Source organism: Triturus cristatus, chromosome 4_2 (assembly GCF_964204655.1).
Source record: "Triturus cristatus chromosome 4_2, aTriCri1.1, whole genome shotgun sequence".
NCBI classification, from domain to species: Eukaryota; Metazoa; Chordata; class Amphibia; order Caudata; family Salamandridae; genus Triturus; species Triturus cristatus.
This window is the reverse complement of record NC_140586.1, coordinates 288,496,422-288,520,284: the sequence shown is the minus strand read 5'-3', so window position 1 is coordinate 288,520,284 and position 23,863 is coordinate 288,496,422. Positions and strand designations below refer to the sequence as shown.

Here is a 23,863-nt window from a genome sequence, read left to right as displayed (position 1 = left end):
GAAGAAGTGCTCCCGGTGTTGAGGAGTGCTCCCGTTGAAGGAGTGCTCCTGTTGAAAGAGTGCTCCCGTTGAAGGAATGCTCCTGGTGATGAGGAGTGCTCCCATTGAAGGAGTGCTCCCGTTGAAGGAGTGCTCCCATTGAAGGAGTGCTCCCATTGAAGGAGTGCTCCTGGTGTTGAGGAGTGCTCCCGTTGAAGGAGTGCTCCTGGTGTTGAGGAGTGCTCCCGTTGAAGGAGTGCTCCCATTGAAGGAGTGCTCCTGGTGTTGAGGAGTGCTCCCGTTGATGGAGTGCTCCCGTTGAAGGAGTGCTCCCGTTGAAGGAGTGCTTCTGGTGGTGAGGAGTCCGGGGCCTTCACCACGCGTAACTTTATGAGAGCCCTATCCTTTGATTTCCAACCCAGAACAGTGCTTTTCACAATGTACTGGGATGGTGTTCATTTGGCTACAGCTTATTTCTTACTTCCAGAACCATTTGAACCATCGTTCTCCAACATACAGTTCTGGAGATGTCTGAGAGTGGCAGCACTCACACATTTCATTCCAGTGTTTCCAGTAGGAGCAAGAAAAACGGGTGGGTGCCATAGGACAAGTGAGTGTCCCCCACTCTATTTGGAATTATCTTACTGATCAGTTGTTTATGAAACACATCCATTCAGTTTGATTCTCTCATGGCCCTACAATTAAACGCTGATACCACTTATGACAGTAACTTGTTCACCTTCAACTGTGTTACGCACCACCCGTTCAAATACTACCAGATACCCCATTAATAGATGGCCAGTAGGTATTTTATTTTGATACAGATTTCTATTGCCAAACAGCAATCTCTTTTTTGGACTCAGAATACCATCTCTTTAAGGTGTCAAGTTTTCAAATGTTGAAAGATTTCGGGCAGATTCTCAGCATCCCTGGCTTAATCCTTCTGAGCTGTCCTTTCTTGTATCCATGGTGACCGAGAACAGAAACTACAACCAAAGGCAGACATATTGTAGCACACCTAATTCATCAGCATCATTGTCTTTAGTTGGAAAGGCAAGGAGCTATAAACAAACCATGTGGCACACGAGTTACACCGAGACTACTGGAAATGTCAAGCTAGTAAGCTTGTAGCCAGTGCTAAGTCAGGGCTTTTAAGGTCCCTTCAAAGCTACACAGGTATCTTTGCGCCGCAATATGACTGTTTTTTTGGTGCACAGGTTAATTGTCAGGTTTCCGAAGAGTACAGAGTTGAGGATCACTTCAGGCCTGCCAACCCACATGGAACCACAGTGTGTCACAGGGTTTCGGTTCCCTTCACATAGTCACCCGGTGAGTAGCCAAAATCACAGGGTGCTAGAGAAAACTAGCTGAAAACCACTGTAAACAGTAGATTGGTAGCTCACTTTCGGATTAAGTAAGCAGCAGATGTCCATTTAGAGGTGTGAAAACACTGCAGGACTTCGGCAACAGCATCAATTACCCTTTGTTGTGTTTTGGGAGGATGTGGGGGTTTGGTGAGGGGCAGAGGGCCTCTTAGGTAGCTCTTGGCAAAAGGCCCTGCCCCCTCCTAGCCCCTATACCGCCTCTCCTCACACAGTTTCACATGACTGTCTTAGATTGCCTAACTCTTGGTGATAGTAAGAACTTTCTGCAGTGCCCCTGGTACGTCTCCGGGTTCTTTGTTAGGAGTAGGCTATTCTGTTGTCTGCTTTCAGGCTGGTGCATGCATCTGCAATGTGGGATGCCATATACAGTTCCACTGTGGCGTTCTTTAACATTTTCCTTGCATTTGTGGGGATAATAGCTAGTAGGAAAAAGTCTAACAAATTCTCAGCAAAGGCACTCTGAAGCTGGTGTACTAGATTCTGCTTCTGGCTTGCCTCCTTATAAAAAGCTAAGATGTATTTGACTAAACAATCTTCCTCTTAACCACTACAGAAAACCAAACTAATTAGGGGATCAGAAATTTCAATTCCAACTAATAGGATGAGGAGAAGGTCCATGCAAGAATTACTTGCTCCATCTATTCTGACGATACCCAAATAATTCTAAAACTGGAAAAGACTTCAAACTTGTTCATGCCAGGACTCAGGGAATTCTTACAAACAAGAAACATTTGGGTGGTAAAGAACCACATTAAACCCAACTCTTAAAAAAAAAAGTAAGATCCTCACCTGCGAAGCATGGCAAGAATATGACCCCGCCACCATTTTTTATTTTTTTTAATTTTTTTTATTAAGAGTTTTTCCCATATAATTTGCACAGGGCTCAACACATTACAAAAAAAAGAAAAGAAAGCACAGAAGAAGTAAAAAAAAAAGAAAATACAGAAAGTGAAAAGCAGAAAAAATTAATAAACAAAACCGCAATTTATACAGACTGTTCACTACTGCCGTTTTCTTAAACCTTAAACAGTTCATAAAGAATCATATATTATATACAAACATATTATCAATTAATTATAATCTGACAAAATATATTAGCTCAGACGACCCAAATAATTCTAAAACTAGAAAAGACTTCAAACTTGTTCATGCCAGGACTCAGCGAATTCTTACAAACAAGAAACATTTGGGTGGTAAAGAATCACATAAAACCCAACTCTTAAAAAAAAGTAAGATGCTCACCTGCGAAGCATGGCAAGAATATGACCCCGCCACCATTAACCCTCAGGAAACTGGACCTTTCAAAAAACCACTACAGAGGTAAATGATCTTGGTGTAATCATGGACTCCAACCTCTCATTCATCAAGCCTTGGGTTAATCAAGTGACTAAAACTGCTTTCTTCACCATGAAGAATCGCACTCTGGATTGTTCCTCACCTGGCACTCCCCCAAGTATAGCTCCAACATGTCTTGACTGTGTCTAAGGTCTCTATCCTAGGCTCTCAGAGACTCCTAATCAACAAAGAACTCCGAATATAGAATATCACAGCTAGACAAGTGCTAAACCTGAGTTGGTGGGACCACATCACCCCTGCCCTTAAAAAGGCCCAGCTCCGGTTTCCCGTTGCTAGAATTATATTCAAAGTTCTCTGCATCACCCACCAGGCGATTCAGGAGACGGGTCCTATTTTTCTATAAACCATGTTTAGGCTCTGTTAAGGGAGGGACCTCGGATCTGGAATGTCTCACTTGCTATTCATCTTCTATTTTAAAAGAGCATGACTGGGGTAGCGGTCCATCCCAGTAGAGATATGCCATGTTTAGAACATGCTCCGAAAGAAAATTAGCATGATCAGCAATCAACTACAACAACTGACAAGCAAGAAAGGCCTTACAGTTTCCTAAAACTTAATTCCAACTGTTCACAATTTACCAGAACTACTGGGCTGTATATGTACGCTGCAATCATACCTGTCCCTCTTTCGTTCCGTGCCTCATACAATATTTCTCGCTCTACGACATAGCCAGTGCAACACGACTAGACCACACTTGAGATCCTCAATAACAATGTTAATACATGTCTCCTATAGGTAAAACCTCTGTCAACACTCTTTTACCCATGCACAACATATGCATAATACTAAACTCACCATCTTGAAACCTGCTTGGGGCTCTCAAGGGGTAAGGAAGTGCTAAATAAAAGCAAACCCACTGTAATGTGTCAGAAAAGCTCTACTTGAGTGGAAAATTTGTCTAACTGTTGATTATAATCTGATCTGAGATTTCATCTTGTTTCAATCAATTGACACAGTGTGTTAATTGATTGGAACAAAATAATTTTACCTTTTGGCATTGCATTTATGTTACCCACTAACAGTGAAGAGGGGTAGAAATTAGCTAAATGCTGGCAATAAGTAATATTTAACTAAATACGCATTTACATTGACTTCTGTAGTTAGGCATTCGTCTTCCAAATAATTAGGTGATTTTTATATATCCTAAACATATGACTAGTTGATATAGAGAGTACAGCACATGAAGGGATGGTATCAAATGTAAGTGAAACTTTTAAAAACCAACTACAAAACATTTTAAAGGTTTCACAAAACGTATAAATCTGGAGATCCAGTCCTGCATTTATCATTAACTAAATAAGGTAAGTGGTATCAACACTGCCTGGGAGGGTGGAGGGATGTTGGTGTGGGGCGGGGGGGGTACTAGTGAGGGAACTTCGAGGGTCTACACAGTCTACAATCCAGAGATTCAAGTTATACCTGCCATCCATGAAAATGGATACAGCTATGGACTAAATGGAACGTATACCGTGGGAACATATGTGAGCCCCCACTGGCCCCCTCCCTAGAAGAACAATGTAATGGTTTGCAGTCCCAGAATCGAGGCAGCACAATAGTGTGAGTACACTGTTAAACAACTGCTATAACTAGTGACCAACACTGTACCTTGCAAGAAGAAAATGTACGCTTGTAAGCCACTGTCTTTTGTTGTGTTTAATAAAAAGATTTTTTTTTTAAAAGTTAGACCTGCCAATCCCGACCCACTGTTGTCTTCTGGTGGAACCATTCCAGAGTCTAGCTTCCCACTTCACACCTTATTCACTAAATGCAATCTAAATCTGAGATACTCCTGGCCGATCATTTTGAAACGTGCAGAATAGTCCAGTAACACCACCAGCTGTACCCTGTCAACCCTAAGACATCATCACTCAGCCTGATGACAGCTGTCCGTGTCTTATGATTGGGCAAAAAAACAGACTTCAGTGCGCATAGAGTACGACACTTGCCTAGATATTCCTACACTTGCTAACATAGTCATATCTCAATAATTTTGCAGCTCACTGGTATTTGCAATATAGGCCCAAAATTACCGGAAACCCCTGGGTCCAGATTTATTTTGTCTAGAAGGGGAGTTACCATGGTATTTTGTAGACTGCCAAGCATTACTGAATAGGCCAAAAACTTATTTTTAATTCAGGTGATAAACCCTGCCATTATCTCTGCAACATTAAAAGCATTCATTCAATGCTGATGCTGCACTTAGCCGGTGCTAGAATGTTTCTCTGTGAAAGCGTACACAGTGAAGAAGTGGTGTTTTTTACTAGCCTATGTTTCTCTCTTGTGCAAGACAGAGTCTTCTGAGATTTCTTATCTTGTTTTGTATTTCTAGAAATTTTCGCTGATGAGAATACAGTTGAGCAGGTAGACTGTACATTTTCTAGTGAGACGTGAGATTGTGACGATCACTCAGGGGCACAATAAGTTCATCCAAGTATGGTTAAAAGAAATAACTGGCACATGCATCAAAAATGCCATTTGCGATTCCTTATTAGCGAAAAATAAGGATTCGCTAATAAGGAATTGCAAAAGCCTATAGATGTAGGACTCTCTAAAAAAAATAGCGATTCCTACCAATTCCTTAATTGTGACTCGCAAATTGCGAGTCGCAATTAAGGAATGGCTTTCCATTCATTCCTATGGGCCTACAGACCCATAGGAATAAATGGGAATTGCATGCGCAATTTGCGAGTACCCATTAGGTACTCGCAAATTGCGCATGCAATTTCAAGGGTGCAAATGTGTCAAAAGGACACACTGTTGCACCCCTGAAATTGTAATGTGCACCCATGTTGCATACACACATGCCCCAAGGGCATGTGTGCGTGTAACATGTAACTGTGAAAAATGCTCTTTAGTGCATTTTTTAAAAAAGTTTTTGCAAATTACCGACCTGTTTTATTTTTCGGTAATTTGCGACCCCCAATAGCGAAATCGCTATTTTAAATTGCTTCGAGCATTGCATTTAAGGAATCGCAATTTGTGATTCCTTAAATGAAATCGCAATTTGCGATTTTTGCATTTGGGATGATGCATCACAAATGCAAAAATACCAGTTGCAAAGGGGCAGATTCTGAGAATCGTTTGCGACCGGTTTTTAGTTTGATGCATGGGGTCCTAAAAGGGACTTTATCTTCTTGGGTCAATGCTTTGGCAACATCATTGGAACAACAACTTCCCATCCCTCTGGACACTACGTACTTACGTACTGCCCGTTGTGCAGACAGGAATGTAGGAGAGCAATGAAGACCTCCACTTCTGTCTGTCTTGGCATCTTTCAGTATAGAGCACCAGCTGTGGTTCAGGGTCTTAATTTTGGTTTCCACAATTCACCTCTAGGTTTCTTTTGGCCTTCCTCTCTTTCACCTGTTTTCTGGTGTGCAGTGGAGAGCTGATCCTGTTCTCTTTTGTTGGTGTCCCATCCATAATTTTCTCATGATGATGGTGTCCATGCTCTCTTGCTTGCATCTTGTGAGCAGTTCCTGGTTGCAGACGGTCCGTGGCTAGAAAACGCACAAGATTCTTCTGAGGCAACTTGTGTGGAAGGCTGAAGTTGTGGTGATGTCGCTTTTTGTCTTCTGTCAGCATTCTGATCCATACAAGAGTGTGGACAGAACACAGCTCTGGCAAAGCCTTATCCTGGTGTTGGTGCTGCACTGAGATGACCTCCACACATTGTTCAGCATCCTTAGCCTTGCTTAGTCTGCTCTTGAAGTCCCTGCCTGCGTCTTCGGACATTAAGATGGCTGTAATCTCAACGACATTTTCTTCAAGCACTAAACTAGTCAAACACTTTAATTTGCCAAAATACTTTTGTTCAGCTTCCCAAGCATTAATCAGCCTCTCTTAATCCCCAATGGCTGCTTAAAATGCACTACACCATATAGCCGGAACAATCATAAAATAGAAAACAAATAACTGAATTAATCACGGTCACTCTGCTCAATAACCTGAATGACTACCTCTTGATTCAAGAATTAAATAAAAATTGATTTGCGTTAATTGTCTCCATCTGAACAAAACAACAAACTTTTATAGCCTATTGATCATCTTGAGAGGCTCTTGGGAGCATTTGGCAAACCCTCTGTGCACATTTAAATACATAATGGCCATATTTTTGGTCTACAAACAAGGAGTAGCAGCTGACTCTTTGTACTTTACTAATCAGGATCTGAACATAACAGTTAATCTTGTCCATGCTCCAGAAACAAAAAATGATCTTTTTCCAAGTTGAGTGTTAGATAAACTGTTTTTCGAGTCTTCTGTAATGATCACCACTACCCACTCGGTTGCATTCGCCAATCATATTTGTGCCCTCTTCTAGACCCTACTTTAAGCCCTCACCCCTCCCTACATATATATCTCTTACCCACTTTCCCTTATGCGAAGTATGTGTTGTCTGAGGATGAAGACTTTGCACCCCTTTATATTCTCCCTGTGGCACAGTTCTATATAAACATAAATCCTGAATTACTACTCTCTCCCACCTCCCTTTTGTTCCACACTTCATACCCAGAAGTCGTATGTGTGTATATCACAAGAAATATCACTGGTGTGAGCAACTCTCTAATAGTGCTGAATTAATTTTCAGATGTCAGGTAAAAATCTGAACTGGTTCCTGTAAGAGATGATCTGAAGCAGGGTTGGACTGGCCTATAGATGAATTAGGCATGCCCGAAGGATTGCTTTGACAGAACAGTATAGGGCCCATTTTTTAGGGCTGTTGGTGGGCCATTTTATGTGCAGGTGAGCTGTTTTTAGGTCTCGCCTAGACGGCGCATGCGCTGTCTCTTCGAGACCTGTTGTTTTCTATCAGTGGGCTTGGAGTCCTTCCACTACTTACCATTAGTTGGCTTCATTGCCTCTCTCCTTTATTTGCTTCTTATAGGCCAGCTGGTATAATCTCCCATCCTCTTCTTGCGTTTGTGCCTTCCTTGGAGCTTGGCTACATTACATGTGACCTTCCTCTGCCCATGTTTTTTAGGCGCTACTTTTTTCTTTGGGCTTAAACACTCAACCAAAGTGAACATTTTTAGTGTACTTCTCTCCTCTCTGTGCCCCTCCCTTGTGTTACTTGCTCTCACCCAATCACCCTCCATTGATTTCCTCGCTGTCTTTATGCCACCTTCAGTTGTGCGAGTTGCTCGCATCCTTCCTTCCCTTCCTTCGTCTTGCCTACTGAGATGCCCTCCGTAATAAATTTTAAAAAAGCAGTATGACTTGCATTCCCTCGTATTCTACTAGGGTTAGCAGTCCAATGCCTTTGCAGGAGCACTTCATTATTCGTACATTGCTGGCCTTGATCCTTTTGCAACACTCTCTGGGGCTCATGAAGTCATAGGAGCTGTAAATCCAAGATCAAAAGGAGAGAGCAGAAGCAGGTCTAGCACTAACACAAATAGTCACCCCCAGCTCTGCACAGCAGTTCTAAAACTGCCTAATTTCTATCTATTTGCCTGTAAATGATGGAGAAAAATGAAATCTGGGCTTAAGCACTGTACCAGAGTGTGACTTTTCAGAAGAACCCCTCTGTGTTCCTCTCTCTCCTATGTTGTTTTCTTCCATCCGCCCTCCGCTGATGTGCTTGTTGCTGCTTACCCCAGATCCTCTCCACCATCCTTTGCTCTCTGTGCTGCCCCTAGGCCCTATTTCCACCCCCTCATCTTCTGTTGTCAGTTTCTCTCCTTCTCTCCCCCTTTCTCCCTCTGAGTTGCCGAATGATCAGCACTCCTTCCATAATAAAAGAAAAAGCTATGATACGGCCACCGTGTCTTAGCGCTTTTTTAGGTCGACCTGGGCACCACATGCGCTGCTCTGCGAGGCATGCTGTATTCAGATAGGGACCACTCTCCACCCATATTTTACATTGGCTAGTGTCATTGTCCACTGTAAACTGTGGCTGTTCATTGGTCACAAAGCTTAGCAGTACCCCTTTGTCTCATTTTGTAACCTCCCATGTCGACAACCCCTGTTACGTGTGTTGTTACTCGGTAGGCTTTAATTACAGCACTATTTTCTCAAATAGCTTTGTCCTACCTGCTGTTGCAGGCAGGACACGCTCTCTCCTAACATTTAAAAAAAAAACTTTTGTAGCACGGGCGATGGCATTTGCAATGCAATAGGTCTCCCATTTGCAAGAGTTTAAGCTATTGGCACTGTAAATGACAAAGCCTTTTATTTATCTGTTTTAAAAACAACACATAAATAAAAGGCATTGTCATTTACAATGCCAATAGCTCAAAGTCTTGTAAATGCGAGACCTATTACATTGCAAATGCTTGTCCTAACTTCTATCTACTTGACTATATTATCTCAGCATGTGAAGTGCTCTTTGCTACTAAGCAACTAAGCGAGTTTAACACTGGACATGATCAATTTAGTAGATATGAGTCCGACTGCTCCCCAGACCAACCAACCGTTTAGAGGATGAGAGTCATAAATGTGATGGAGTTCAAATTACTTTATTTGCAAGACAAATACAACAAAGATTACTGCAATTACAAACAATGTAAGATCTGAACTTGGTCTTTCCAGGCTTTGATTTGAACCAAGGAGCGATTTGATTCCTCCGAAGCACATAAAAAACACACACAAACATGTCATATCCAGATAAATGACAAAAGGATGTCAAAGGCTCCAGGCCAGAGCAATTTCCACAAGATGAAAGGGGCGCTGTGACTGACAAACTTATTTACTAGCCACTTGGTTTGAATAAAGAGAGCAAAGTACAAGACCCATAAAAATATTTTGTCCTATTGCAGTATATGCTCAACTGAGTCGTTTGCCTTCAAGGATTAATCATGTTCATAGATTGCATGCAAACATATCAAGGGCTAGCAAGAAAATAATTTCCATTGGCTACCTGCTAATCTTCAAATTGTATTACCAGCAGCTGCGTTGTCCTGCTGCCGCCCAAACACCTTCCCTGCCTCCGTGTTGCAGGGCCAGTAATGAAAACAAGCATTGGCAAAGCCAATATGCCATGCCTGTGCAAGAGATATTGGCTCTGTCAATGTCTTTTAAACAGGTTGTGCAGCAGCACGGCTGCTGTGCCTGACAGAAAAAAAAACAGTATAACGCAGCCAGTGCTGTTGCATCATAGTGCTTTTTTTCATACCGATATAATGCAGCACAGCGCTATTTTTTCATAACTTTCAGCCATGCTGCACAGCAGCCGCGCTGTTGAACAAAATGGCTAAAAGACATTGACAAAGCCAAAAGCTCTTGCATAGGCGAGACTATTGGCTTTGACAACGCTAGTTTACTGCTGACTGCTCTGATATTACCATACACATTGCTTGCAACAAGCACACACGCGTTCAGTCTCCCACACCTTGAAAAACACCTATACGTTGCATTCATTACAAATTCAAAACTGCCCCGATTTGAAAATTAGGGTCACTTTTTTAGCTTTCTGATCTATTGATGGGAGCCATATTTATTTTGGTGCCCCGGCCCATTTTTTGTCGCCAGTCCGAGGTAAACACACATTCTTTCCGTAAGAGCCCCAATCTGGTGCCAGTGAAGGGTATGGTCGTGTGTGGGTTTGAAGGCAGTTGCTTGTCTCAGAGCCGTGGATCAGAGGATGACTTAGAGCCATCTCAAATTGAATGCTTCCAAAATGGAAATACTCACGTGTGGCAATTGGAAACGTTATGACCCGCTTGCCACCTGGCCTGATGAACTGGGATCACCGCCTAAAGTATCGAAGGAAGTAAGAAACCTCAGAATGACCATGGACTCCAAGCTATCGATAAATGCCCAAGTGGACAAACTAGCAAGATCATGCTTTATCACTATAAAAATGCTGCAACAAATTTCTCCTCATTTGGGATTACCACACAAGGTCCAACCTACCATCTCCCTTGTTCTGTCCAAACTCGATTATGCCAATAGCCTGTACCATGGATCTCCTTTAACGACCATGAAAAGACAATTGGATTAAGAACTCGGCTGCCAGAGTACTCTTGCATATCAAACCACGAGACCACATCTCACCTGTCTTGGACGCCCTGGATTCGTTACCGGTTGCCAGAAGATCCACATTCAAGTTGCTTTGTATCAACTACAAAGTAATACATGGAATGGGACCGCTCTTCATCAGGACTAAAATCACCAAACACATTCAACAAAGGAACCTCCGCTCTAAAGGGGCACCGCGCGTCAAACTCCCAAGATACAAGAAAAAACCATGGGTGGCACATCCTTCTCTGTTCAAGCAGCCAAACTATGGAACTCCTTACCCCCCAACATAAGATCCACGGACAGCCACCTTATCATCAGAAAACTACTCAAGAATTGGCTATTCCCCACATAAGCACCATACGCAAACATAAATTTACAGCATATCCCTCTGTATATAAGCATTTATTTTCACTAAAGATATGTACCTATCTTTGTGTATTGCTTTGTATAAACATGTAGAATAGTTATGTTGTTTATAAAAAATAAAAAAATTAGGTACAAGAAAACTTGAAAACCGGAGTTTATCTGGTGCATCTTTGGTCTACATGTACATTGCTTCCTTTGTGCATCTATGTACCTTCCATGTACTTGGATCTGTGTGTTTGTTACTTATCTCCTGAAAAAGCATTTCCAATGCACTACCCTATTTCTCATCCTGTACCTCTATCAATATCTTTAATCTACATATACTTACCTCCTTTATGCATCTATATACTTTCAATGTACTTATGTATCTATATATTTATCACTTTCCAATGCCCCTTATTTCTCAGCCTATTCTTCTCTCAATATATATTCTAGCTCAACTTTCTGACTCATCTCAAACTTCTTCCTACTACTTTTTCCACCCTATACATCTACCAATATATCCTCTACATCCACTCTCTCATTTATCCCAAACCCCAAACCATTACTATGATCCCCAAAATAAACCTTTCTAGACTCTCCCCTACTCTACCCCTCCTTGCATGATCTGACACCTCTTTTAATATACCGATCCCCCAAAACAAACCTTTCTAAACTCTTCCCTCTGACTCTTTCCCTCCACAACCCCTATTTACTCATCCAAAAGCCTCCTCTTACTGCTATGACCTCCCAAAAAAAACTGTAAATCCTTCACTCCTCTATCCCTCAACTATCCTTTTCAATCAAAATGACAGACTAACATTTTAACTTCTCAAATTTCATATTACACTATACTAATTCCCCACTAATCAATTATGGGTTCCAGAGTAGAGTGCTACTCGCCAATAAAGCGCTTCAACACCCCATCAGGGTTACAAGCTCTATATAAATGCAAACCTTTTTCCCTTTTCTACCCCTCCCCAACCCTTCCAATGGCGTAACGAAAGTTGAGAGGGCCCCCCTGCCACGGACATGGAGGGACGCCTGTTCCGAATTTAATCCGGAGATTTTGGGCCTAAGCACTGTGCTGAGGGGGCCCCCTGCAGCTCGAGCCCCCCCCCCCGCACCGTGGGGGCTGCGGGGGCCTGTGTTACGCGCCTGAACCCTTCTCAATCCAAATAACTGACTAACATATCCACCACTCAAATTACTTTCATATTTCACTTTATTAATTCAAAACTAATACTATAGATTCCAGAGTAGCGTGCTACTTGCCAAAAAAGTGCTTCAAAACCCCATCAGGGTTAGCAAGTGCTATATAAATAAAAACCTCTTTCCCTCGTCTATCCCGCCGTCTACCCTTCTCTATGCAAATAACTGAATAACATATCCACCACTCAAATTACTACATATTTCACTATACGAATTTTCAACACTAATCCTTTATGGGTTCCAGAGTAGCGTGCTACTCGCCACAAAAGCGCTTCAACACCCATCAGGGGTAACAGGTGCTATATGAATGCAATCCTTTCTTCCCCTTCTAGCCCTCCGCTATCCTTCTCACTCCAAATAACTGACTAATATCCACCACTCAAATTACTTTCATATTTCACCATACTAATTCACCACTAATCCTTTATGGGTTTCCGGAGTAGCGTGCTACTTGCCAAAAAAAAGTGCTTTAACACCCCATCAGGGGTAACAAGTGCTATATAAATACAAACCTTTTTTCCTCTTCTTTCCTTCTGCTATCCTTCCGAATCCAAATAACTGACTTACCTATCCACCACTTAAATTACTTTCATATTTCCCTATACTAATTCAACAGTGATCCTTTATGGGTCCCGCAGTAGTGTGCTACTCGCCGAAAAGGCACTTCGGGGCATATTATCAAGCTCGGCGTTAACATTATCGCCGCTTTAGCGGCAGAAAACTGGCGCTAAAGCGGCGATAATGGGCTTGATAATATGCCGCCGAGAATTCCAAAAGAAGCCCATGTTGACACCAGAACATGGGCTTCCATGGTAGTTCTCAAGGGCATATTATCAAGCTCATTATCGCCGCTTTAGCAGCAGTTTTCTGCCGCTAAAACGGCGATAATGTTAACGCTGTTTCTTGATAATATGCCCCTCAGACTCCTCGTCAGGGGTAATAAGCGCTATATAAATGCAATTACAATACAATAGCGCCCTACACATTTATCACGTCTTTAGGCACTAGGACCTAGAAGACGGACTAGCCCCAATACCCTCAGACGAGTGTGCAGAGCATGGGTTGGCGCCATCAAACCAGTGATCCGAAATCACCTCAAGGCCCAAAAAGCGATGCGAAGCTTCCCCGAAGGGGCGAGGGGGCAGGCCGACACAGCAATCTATCCAATAAGGGAAAAATGTGTTAGTGCTGCAAAAAATAAACGAATGCAAGTATTGACGCGATTAGGGTGACCAACTGGCATTGGTGCAAATGCAGGACGGTGAGTGCAAAAATTCAGGACAAAGGGTCAAAATTCAGGACACAAATTCAGGACAGGAGGTCAAAAGTCAGGACAAAACTTCAGCACAATAGGTAAGTTTTACAGACACATCAGAGGAGGCCGCGCAATAGTATATAAGTAGGCCCAGCCATATCCAAACATATTCAACCATTTGCAAACCTATCCATCATGTATCCTTCCATCTATCATTTCACTCATCCATCCCTTCATCCATCCTTTCACTCATCCATCCATCCTTTCACCCTATCCATCTGTACACTCATCCATCCACTCTTCCACCCATCCATCCAATTACTCATCCATCCAGCCATTTACCCTTTCACCCATCCAGCCATCCTTTTACTTAGCCATCCTTCGTTCCATCCACCCATCCATCTACTCATCCACTCATGAATCCATCCATTGACCCTATCACTCATCCATCCTTTCTCTCATCCATCTATCCTTTCACTCCTTCACTCATCTATTCATCCTTTTGTCGATCTACCCTCCCTTTCACTCACTCATCCATCCTTACATCCACCCTTTTACTCATCCGTCCATCCACTTATCAATTCTTCAATCCATCCATCATTTTACTCATCCATCCACCCACTCACTCACTCCTCATCCACCTTTTCACTCATCCATCCTTTCACTCATCCATCCACCCTTTTACCCATCCAGCTACCCTTCCACCCATACATCCAGCTATTTACCTTTTCTTTCATCCATCCTTCCACTCACTCATCAATCCATCCATCCTCTCTCATTATCCATCTATTCAATCGTTCATTCATCCATTCACCCTTTCACTAATTCATCCAGCCATCCACCCATCCCTTCACTTACTCACTCGCCCACTTTTTCATATTCATTTTGAGCTGAGCCTTTTTGAGAAGAGACCCATCAAGAACTTCACCCTCACTGTAGGAGCCATTCCAGGACTGGGACAGAAGCCACCCAGGGCGGAGACGGGATCCACCACAGTGGGGGGACAGGAGCCATCACAGGGGGGGGCAGGAGCCACCACATGGGGGGACAGGAGCCATCACTGGGGGGGGGTGCAGGAGCCATCACAGGAAGGGGAACAGGATCCACCAGGGTGGGCACAGGGGTGGGCATGCAGTATTCTAGGTCATCTTGGTCTCTTCCAGGGTGGGGTAGGGCTCCTCACCCCCTCCTGGACAAGACCACGAGACAACAGGCTCTCTTTCTAAAATGTTAGTTTTACCATCCCCCACTGTGATGTACAGTACTTAAAGGAGATACTCCAAGAGAACTGATTTAACTGATTGTCCTCCATACTTTGTTAATCAGAGTGGGTGCGATTGTGCCGTTTCTTTATTTTATTACATTATAGACTGCACGTTTGAAGAACAGAGGTTTGCTTACAATTTAGTGACAGTAATTAAGCTCTGTGAAGAGAACCATGTGCTGCCTCGGTGTAATCGGGGCCGGTTCTACGATTTTTGGGGCCCTGGGCAGAAAGGGAATGTGTGAGGCCCCTCTAAATTGCAGAGACATGAGGCATTTAGGGCTGTTTGCATCTGAATAGATGCCCCTGCGCCTGAAGCTGCAGCCCCTCTCTCTCAGTCACCTTCAAGCACCTCTTAACAGCTCATGAAGGGTGGAAGGTGTGAGGGTGGCCATCCCGCTGTGCCTCTCCAATGCTGCTGGGTATCTGAGCTTTGGTACTGCATCGAAGTCAAGAAGGGAGGTGGGTGGAAGCTGTGCCGGCTTTAGGGTGGTGCGATCGGTGCCCGGTTAAAATTACGGACAAATAGCGTCCGTTAAAGAATCCTTCACGGACAACGGACAGACGGCCGAAATTACGGACTGTCCGTGAAATTTACGGACGGTTGGTCCCCCTAGACGCGATGCCTAGAGAGGCTTTTCATGCTGCTCTCGCCACAAACAGGACTTGGAGTGCAGCCCCGCCAGGATATTTATTTCCCGCCCGAACTGCAGCCTTTGATCTGACGATCGAAATCAGGCAGGTTTTCTAGCCATACTTTTTAATGTGCTCTCGCCCTTAAAGGTACGGAGTCCATACCAGGTTCGGGAAATACTACCCATTCTAAGTTCCCGCTCTCGAAATGATTGATAACAGGTGGATTGAATGTTTCTCGCACCACAGTACACGTTTCGCATTTTCACCTTCCATTTCCCCCCCGATTTCACCAGATTTTGCCTGACAATATCTCAGTGGCCGCATGCCATGCACTCATTACAGCTAATCTGGTAATTCCGATGCCTGCGCAAACTCCAGAATTTACCCATGAACTCCGATTCCTGCCCCGCAATTTAACTAAATGCAAAACAGATTTTAGGGTGATAGAATGCAAAAAAATGTACGGTTGAACACAATACATTTGCTTCTCTGCTATAAGCAAACAGAACTTTAACGCAAAGGCGATTGAGCATTTACCCAATAAAAAGCTCCATTCGGGGATCACAGGTCATGCAGGGGCTAACTGGCCTCAACTGTGGGCGTGGAGGTCGTTTGCCACTGGTGTATCAAGGCTCATCCGAATATGAATCTATAAACGAGGCCAAGTACAACCCGCCTCTGCGCTTGACTCTCAGAGTAGTGAGGGTGTCACAGGCTTCTCAGAAAGGTAGTGTACAGGTGTTTGAGCTGAAAAATCAACCAATAGACACGATAAAGTTAATGTCCAGCCCAATGCTGATCTTTGCCTAAAAGAGAGTACTTTAATCACACAGCTGCAGTGTTTAATTTCAGCCAGTGGTTTCCGGTGCTGAAAACCAGCACTTAATTGTCAACACTGGCCCTTGTTTCAGTCCACCACATGGTGGCGCTGTTTGTCTAATTCCGAAATGAGCACAACAACAATTTAATAATTTAATGTACATTAAAAAGGAGTAATACCTGCTACCCAAGCCATTCTTATAGCTTTAGGTGGCCTGGAATGGTCTGAATTGCTACACTTGTAGGACTGTGATGGTTAGTAGTTGTGTTGGTACTGTCATTGGCAGTGCTGGCAGGGGCAATGGCTGGTGCAAGCTGCAATGACCTCCTGACGAGGGTCCTGGCACCTATTATTTTACAAATAAAGCACTGAACAGCTGTACTGAATACTACACACTTCCTCATACATACACAAGTCTGTGACTCTGGGAGATATCTTATGTTGGCACTAAACAACCCGCTCCACTCTGCTCCCTTCCAGTCGATCTATTCGCCTCCTGGGTTCCACCTCTGAGGGCAATCAGCAGTAGCATGAATCAGGCTCAGGGCATGTTTTGAATACCCACAGTTAAAAACTTGCTCAGTCCGCTTACCCCTTTCTCAGTTAGCGGAGCTTTCATGAGTCCTTTCTACTGGTGCCACACTTGGAGTGACTCTCCAGTGAAATGGAAAGACTCCCGGAGAGCCATCGAGTCCTTGTCAGAGTTTGTTGGAGTCAGACGGGGGCTGCGTTCAGCAGTGCGTCATCCCAGCCTTTCCTTCGGGCCCCGGGTCCTGCGGGGATGATGTGGAGGATCCAGCCACAGCAGTTTTGACAGTGCAGTTCTGCTGTAGCAGGTGCAGCACGTGTGTCTGGCAAGCGGCAGCTTTGAAGGGTTATAGTCCTGATCAGACCAAAGGTATGTGAGGTCCCAGGAGATATTTTTAGGTCAATCCTAGACGGCACATGCGCGGTCTCTCAACGTTTTGTAATCTATTCTGTAAGCTTACATCCCACCAATGCATTTACATTCCTCACTTAGACTGTTGTGTCCTTCAAAAAGGTTTCCTCCCTACAGGTCAGTCCTTCTTCTTAGTACCGCCTTATTGGCATTTGTATCATCCCACGAAACAGCAACTTACTTCCCATATCTTTACGCTCTCTTCTTTATGTGTAGTTTATCGCTCCCCTCTCAGCTCTGTTGCAGATATTGTCACTGCCCCAACGCTGCACCGTCTCTAACTAGAGTTTTATAAAAATGCTTTGGAAAAACGCTTGTTATCGACAACAAACCTTCTATCAAATGGCACGCAAGGAAGTGTGCCTGCAGAGCGTTACACATTACGTTACATATTCTGTGCAGTCAAAAAAATTGTAGAATGTAAAACATTGTTTGCTGAGGGCTGTTTACTTTTTTTCTCTGACTTAAAAGCGAGAGAAATTGCGGGTGCTGGACACTGTTTTCTCATCTCCGATCTGCCATCCGACGTGAGTCTTGTCTTCGTCTGTCAGATGCCTTCTGACAGCGATGAGTTTTTGTATACCGAAGCAGTCTCATTACGATCTCGCCATTTATTTGAGTCCCTCTTTTGTTTCTTACACTACAGAACCTTCTATTAAATGGCATGTAGGGAAGTGGTGCTGCATAGGTTAACTAACACTGTTATTAATCACAGTAGAAAGATTATAAAGGTGCATATGTTTCATTTCAGAAATTTGCTTACTGAAATGTCAATTTGGCAAATTATTTAAAACAGTTGCTGGATTCTTCCGTGCAACTGCTACTCTGAAATGGCTGAAATACTCCTCCCACATAAACAAGAGCTCACTCGTTGTCCTTCTTTCATTTCAATGCAAAGAACGACATTGCTGATCTCTATGGTACTGAGGTGGCCCTCTCTTTTCTATTTTGTAATGCTCCTTTATTCACTTTTTCCTCCGCCAATGTATTGGTCGTTGTAAACGCTTTTTCATAGTTGTGGTCTGCAGATCGTCAGCAAATACAAGGTAGTGTACAACGATAGCAAAAATCGCAGTGCCAATAAATATTAGCAAGCATTGTAGCTAATCATCACACGAAATTTGCAGCACTGTTCCTCTAATGAGGGATATGTATGTTCTGTATAAGTCCACACTTCTCGTAGAACCCCTGCCATAAAAAGAACACAGTTGACATGACCATTGGAACCCCTCATGCAAATACAAATCCAGTTGGGGAAGAGAAAGGATATAAAATACTAGGCATGTACCTAATGTAAAATTTCTATCGTGACATCTGTAATTTCTGCGGGATCCACCCAGCCCTTCTGGTACAACCCATGTATGGGGAAAGAAGAGAAAGGCGGGTGCCGGTATCGGCCCCGCCGCAGATATGGCGGGGCACCGACCCCCTCCCCCCCTCGCCTGTTCGCCCGGCCCGGCGCGTCTACCCCGTCAGTGTGACGCGGTGGGCGTGTCGCGGCCGGGATTGGGTGGCGGCAGGGAACCCTTGGCCCGGAAGCAATTAAGGTGCTTTCGGGTCAAGGGGGCGGCAGGGGACAGGCCAGTTAGAACTGGCGTGCCCCCAGTGTTAGGATAAAAGGCCGGGGAGCGCGGGACGCGGTCTGTTGGTTCTGCGCTCTCAGGCAACCGGACGCAGCCCCTGGGAGGCTGCTAACTATTTGTTTGTTTTTGTTTCCCTGCAGGTTCGGGGTCGGAGATTTCATCGGTTTGCTTCCCGGCCAATGCGGTAGAGCAGTATATGCAGCGCCGGTGGCTGTCTACTACGTGGAGTCTCGTGGGCGAGGCGTTCTCTGGGCAGCGCGAGTACGGCGGAAGCAGGCCTGCGGTCTGTCTACGTGGTCGGCGGCGGGAGTGGCATGGGAGAGGCTCCTTAGGTTTGGCGCAAGCTCGCGCCCATAAGGTAGTCTTTGGAAGGGGGGGGGGGGCCCGAGGCTCACAGCGTGTGGACCGGAGCGCGTAATTGAAGGCTGTTGTGCACCGAGGGTGCTCATTGTTATATACGCGTAGGTTCCTGATCGCTAATGCTGTGGTTCTTCGTGGGGGAATACATGCTGCGCGATCGGGCATGATGGGGGCCCTGAAATAGAAGCATGCAGCGTAATCTGACACGGGGGGGGGGGGCACGGAAATGTTGGAAAGAATAACAAGCGGCAAACTGATACAAGAGCTCTTAGACTCTTACTTTCAAGGTTAATGACCAGAAGCTATAGCTCAATGGTAAGTCTGGGGCCTGTGGTTATAAAGGGTCTCTCAGGACAAGGGTTCGGGTCCCGCAAACGCTGTCAAGGTGTCATAAGCTGGCAACATTTCAAACTCTTCCGAATGTTGTGGTGCGATCGGTTAGCACGTTCGCCTGCTAAACTTTAAGGTTAGTGATTCGAAGCACACCCAGGGAGGTTGTTTCAAGTTTCAATTCGGGCGGGGAGGTGGTCCAACTCTGGTGCTGGAAATTTGAGCTAGAGCCTCGAGGTCACGTCCACATTCTGTGATTCTGGGCTAATCACTTAATCTCCCCGTGCCATAAAAAATGTGTAATGAGAATGCGGTGTTCGTGTAAAGCGCTCCAATACCTTCGGGTCGAGTTTGCGCTTTAAAAACCATTGATTCTGTCCGAGTGTCATGTTGGCCGAGCGGTCTAAAGCGCTGCGTTCAGGTCATAGTCTCCTTTGGCGGCGTGGGTTTGAAGCCCACTTCAGACATAAATGAGTTTATTTTGTAAAAAGCAAATGATAGTTCTCTTCGCATATTATGGGGCGGCAAGATAAGGCTAATAGTTAATTTGTGAAACATGAAGGGTGTAGCGTAGCGGCTACGGTGAACGACTCGGACTGGTGGGCGGTGTTTCCCTGACACTTAAAGTACCGTGGGGGGGAAGTGGGACGCTCTACTGAGAGAGCGGGGGGGAAAGTCCAGAAAACTTTGTGATTATAATGACATCGCTGGTCATCCTGCAACACCAGTTTCGCGTTTTGTTTTCTAGTGGCAGACATTACTCACTGTGCGGGTAATAGTAGCATCTAATGTGAGCTGCCATGCTTATTGCCATTTTATTTGTCCCAGAAAGCACCCATTGCCAATGCAAATTAACTCGCTAAATGCTGTGTCACCGGCAGTGGTTCACCATAGAACCTTCTTGCTTAGGGGATCATACCAGCTGCACGATGCCACAAACCCATGCCCTGAAGGCAGGCAACGTCACGGTAAAGAGAGGAGAGGATGTTGTTTGATGGCTAAGAGCTGCCGAGTTTGGGGTTAGAAAGCAGGGATTGAGCCTTGGGTTGGCGTGCAAATCCTGTGAGTATGGACATAAATTTCCCCACGCACACTAAAAAGTACATGGACGTGTTCTTGCGTAACTTACAGGGTGCTCATGTAAGCGCCCCGATACTTTTGTGGCGATTTCGCGTTTTTAATATTTGAGAATCGAACCATATTATTCCATGCCTTACACAAGTTCTCACAGGCTAATTAACAGTGACGTCGTATGTTCCCTTGCGGGACACAAATTTGTTAGTTGTATGTTGAAGTGCTGACATACTAACAAATCCGCCTCTTAGCTAGAGGCATTGCCAAAACTGTTTCAAATAGAGGTACTTTAATGATCTGCGTGTAACTTTGAGGGTTAAGTTTTACGCTCTCGACAAAGACGGTCCGGTTTGGCAGGTTTTGTATACTACGGCAACGTGTACTATGTTGTGCTATGTTATGCTGCGGGTGCTAAGCTAGGCGGTCCCAATCGAAAAATGAGTACGTAACTCCTCAAGTATTACTCATGGTAGGCACTCTCCTTTTGGGTGATTCCAATGTTACCTCATGTGATGCGACCAGTGCTATGCAGGGCACTCCCTATTGTAAGTCTGAATATAGTGTCCTTGAGGTAGTGCATCTGGTGTTATGCTAAGCGCCATTTTACGTTTTAATGTCCGCTTTCAATGTTCCTTGTGCGATGAGACTGGCGGGACAGTTTCAAAGGAGTCTGCTTCCAATGATCCGGAGGTGATGCATTTGGTCTTAGGTTGAGGGCCATCAATTTGTGAGTCTGATTAACAATTGCGGTTGATGCCCATGGCAAAGGTTCTCGGATTGTGTAGGTCTCACCTACAGGGGAATACAGTTGAATAAGGCGGCTGATGTTGACAGCCGTTTTTTAGTTTTCAACATTAACAGGCTTCGGATTAATTGGGAACACATACGGGTGCTATAGGCAAGTCAGTACTCGGTGGCGTAGAGTCAGCATTTACATTTGGGCCAATTCAAACTGTTTTGGAGAGTCATTAAATGGCTGAAGGCAATGCCTTGGCCTGTATTACAAATTCATTAGGTAACATTGTAGGAAGCAGTGTTAGGGGACTGGCAATTGATAAGGGAAAAAGGAAGTAGGCAGGGATTTGAAAAGTAGAATAGGAGTCAGTGTTTTTGTTCATGCAAAGCGGGACAACATGGCCTATGAAAGCGTCCTATGGTGATGTACCTGGTCTAATGAAGAATATTTTAGGATTACAAGGGGTGTGTGCCTTGGCCTCTAAGCCAAGTACTGCTGGTGGGCCTGTACCACCAGCATTGCCAACCGCCGGGGTAGGCCCACTTTTTTAACAATGTGTGTCAGACCTATCACTGTAGGGTCTGCTCAAATAGTAGATATATTGCCAGTTGGTCCAAACCTTCATTTATTTACTTATAAGGTACCTTTATAGTAGGCTACAGGGTTGCACATTGGGCGACATTGCTTAGTTCGCGAGTTAGGCTTAGCATGTTAACCGATGCTTTTAAATGATTATGAGGTTCGGCCCACTAGCACGTATGATGTCAAAACACAGGACATTCCAGGCTTTATTGTCACACCGTCAAGGGTATCCGTGTGTGCGGTGTGGGGGTACATAGGAAGGAGGGGTCTGGCTCAAGAAGCCCTAGGCCCCATGTGCAGGGGAAGTAAGCTGCAGGGGGGCGTTAAGTCACACGGCGTTTCTGCGCTGTCCGCTTATACACAGTGTCTGTACACCCATTTATGCGCATACATGTAGGCACAATGATGTATTGTATCACACGGTATCTCTGCACTTATGTGCTTGTGCACTTGTCATTTGAACGTCGTATGGCGCCACACAGTACAGTCGCTCCCCTAGTGCGTGTACACTGCGGCATTATATGCCTGGGGTGTGTTATGTTGTATATATGCACCATTGCCCGTGCACTTGCACAGTGAAATGTATGTGTGGGGTCACACATTGCTGGCGTGCATTGGACTTGTAAAATATGCAGGTTATTCTTGGGTTGTGTCGCGCTGGACCCACTCTCTGGGGCTGGTTCACATTCGGGGTATTTGGGGGCCTATGTTGTCAGACCCACGCAGTATCAATGCACCCGGCGGGTTATGGGACTTGGTCGTGTCACACCTCGAGAGGGGTTTAGTGTCGGCAGTACCAACGCATCCTTGGTCCGGCGGGCCAAAGAATAGTACCGGTACACTTTAAAAGCCTGGGGGTGTGGTTAGAAAGGGGAGAGTACAATCTCACGAAGTAGCGCTGACTTAAAAAATCGTTGTTGGGCATCTCACAGCATAAGGCACTAATCATTGATCTTTGATTTTCATTTATGTATGCCGGGATCCACGCCTGATGCATGGAAGTGCTACACGCCGCTATGACAACAAGAGGTGGACAATCAAGGGGACGGGTGGATCCGGAACGTGAGTGGCAAGCGGCGACATCAAGTGGGATGGGTGATCAACCCAGTGGCTCAAGCGGTGCTAGCCTGAGACAGTGCTCCATATGCTTCATAGTTGGAATGTATAGTTGTCACCCATTTGTTGTTGCCATTTGTGGTAAGTCGGCAGTACGTCTGCCTGGCAGGTGTATACCTTCAGAGCTGCTCATGCATTATAGTTGAAGGGTATGGTAGTCACCCATTTATTGTTGCCATTCGTGTTATGGTAGCAGTTCGCTGCCTTGTAGGTGTATACCTTTACCGATGGTATAAAACACAAGTATTAGGGGCAGATACGACACATTAATTGCTGTGTCATGGAACGGTTAACTGCCATTACGGCGCATGTGCACGCAGGCGCCTTTCAGTGCGGAGCGGACATTGAGCAGTGTTGGGATGCTCCGTGTAGGGGGATAGGCTGGCACTGAGCCTATCCCAGAACATTGTGCTCGGATGCAGATAGTTCACGGTTTAGGGCTCCAAAACGGCAGGTTCATTCCCTATGAAGAGTCCAGCCCCGTAGCATTATTATCCGGATGCTCCGTAGTAGGGGCAGCAGCCAACACAGAACCTATCTTAGAGCATATTGGTTCGGTTTCAATAGTTCATGAGGCACATGGTAGGCTTATGGGAACTCTTTGGGAGTCTGTGGGACACTACTGGGTTAGTATCCCAATTGTATAATCACATCGGCAAGGAGTACCGGGGTATGTGAGTGGCCGGTTAACCCTGACGGTTTAGAGTATGGTGCTAATAATACTAGGGGTGTGGGTTGCAACGTGTTACATCGCGATGCGTTCAATCAAGACCATTTAGTGGCTCCCTGACGGTATGTCAATTTTGTCTGATTCAGTCAGCCCTGGTATTTGGGTTATTGTACACTAGGAAGGGGGTTGCGGACCCTACGCCTGGGTAGAACAGTGGGAATACTTCGCATGGGAGTTGGAATGTCACACATCTATGCC

At 44.9% G+C, this 23,863-nt stretch overlaps 1 protein-coding gene and 1 long non-coding RNA gene across 4 annotated transcripts in view; one reads left to right on the top strand and one right to left on the bottom strand.

The window, feature by feature from the left end:
* LOC146833662 (polyisoprenoid diphosphate/phosphate phosphohydrolase PLPP6-like) overlaps positions 1-23,863 on the bottom strand; it is a 174,737-nt gene that overhangs the window by 28,299 nt on the left and 122,575 nt on the right. Inside the window, exon 1 of one of the 3 annotated variants that reach the window (XM_085601547.1) lies at positions 17,605-17,679. The exons of 1 other annotated variant lie outside the window; for it this stretch is intronic. The gene's annotated coding sequence lies outside the window, so the exon portion shown is untranslated. Of the gene's footprint in view, positions 1-16,806; positions 17,513-17,604; positions 17,680-23,863 lie in introns of those variants that run through there. One more of the 3 variants, XM_085601544.1, reaches the window with a different exon arrangement.
* LOC146833663 (uncharacterized) overlaps positions 1-23,863 on the top strand; it is a 74,705-nt gene that overhangs the window by 43,802 nt on the left and 7,040 nt on the right. The window lies entirely within an intron of this gene.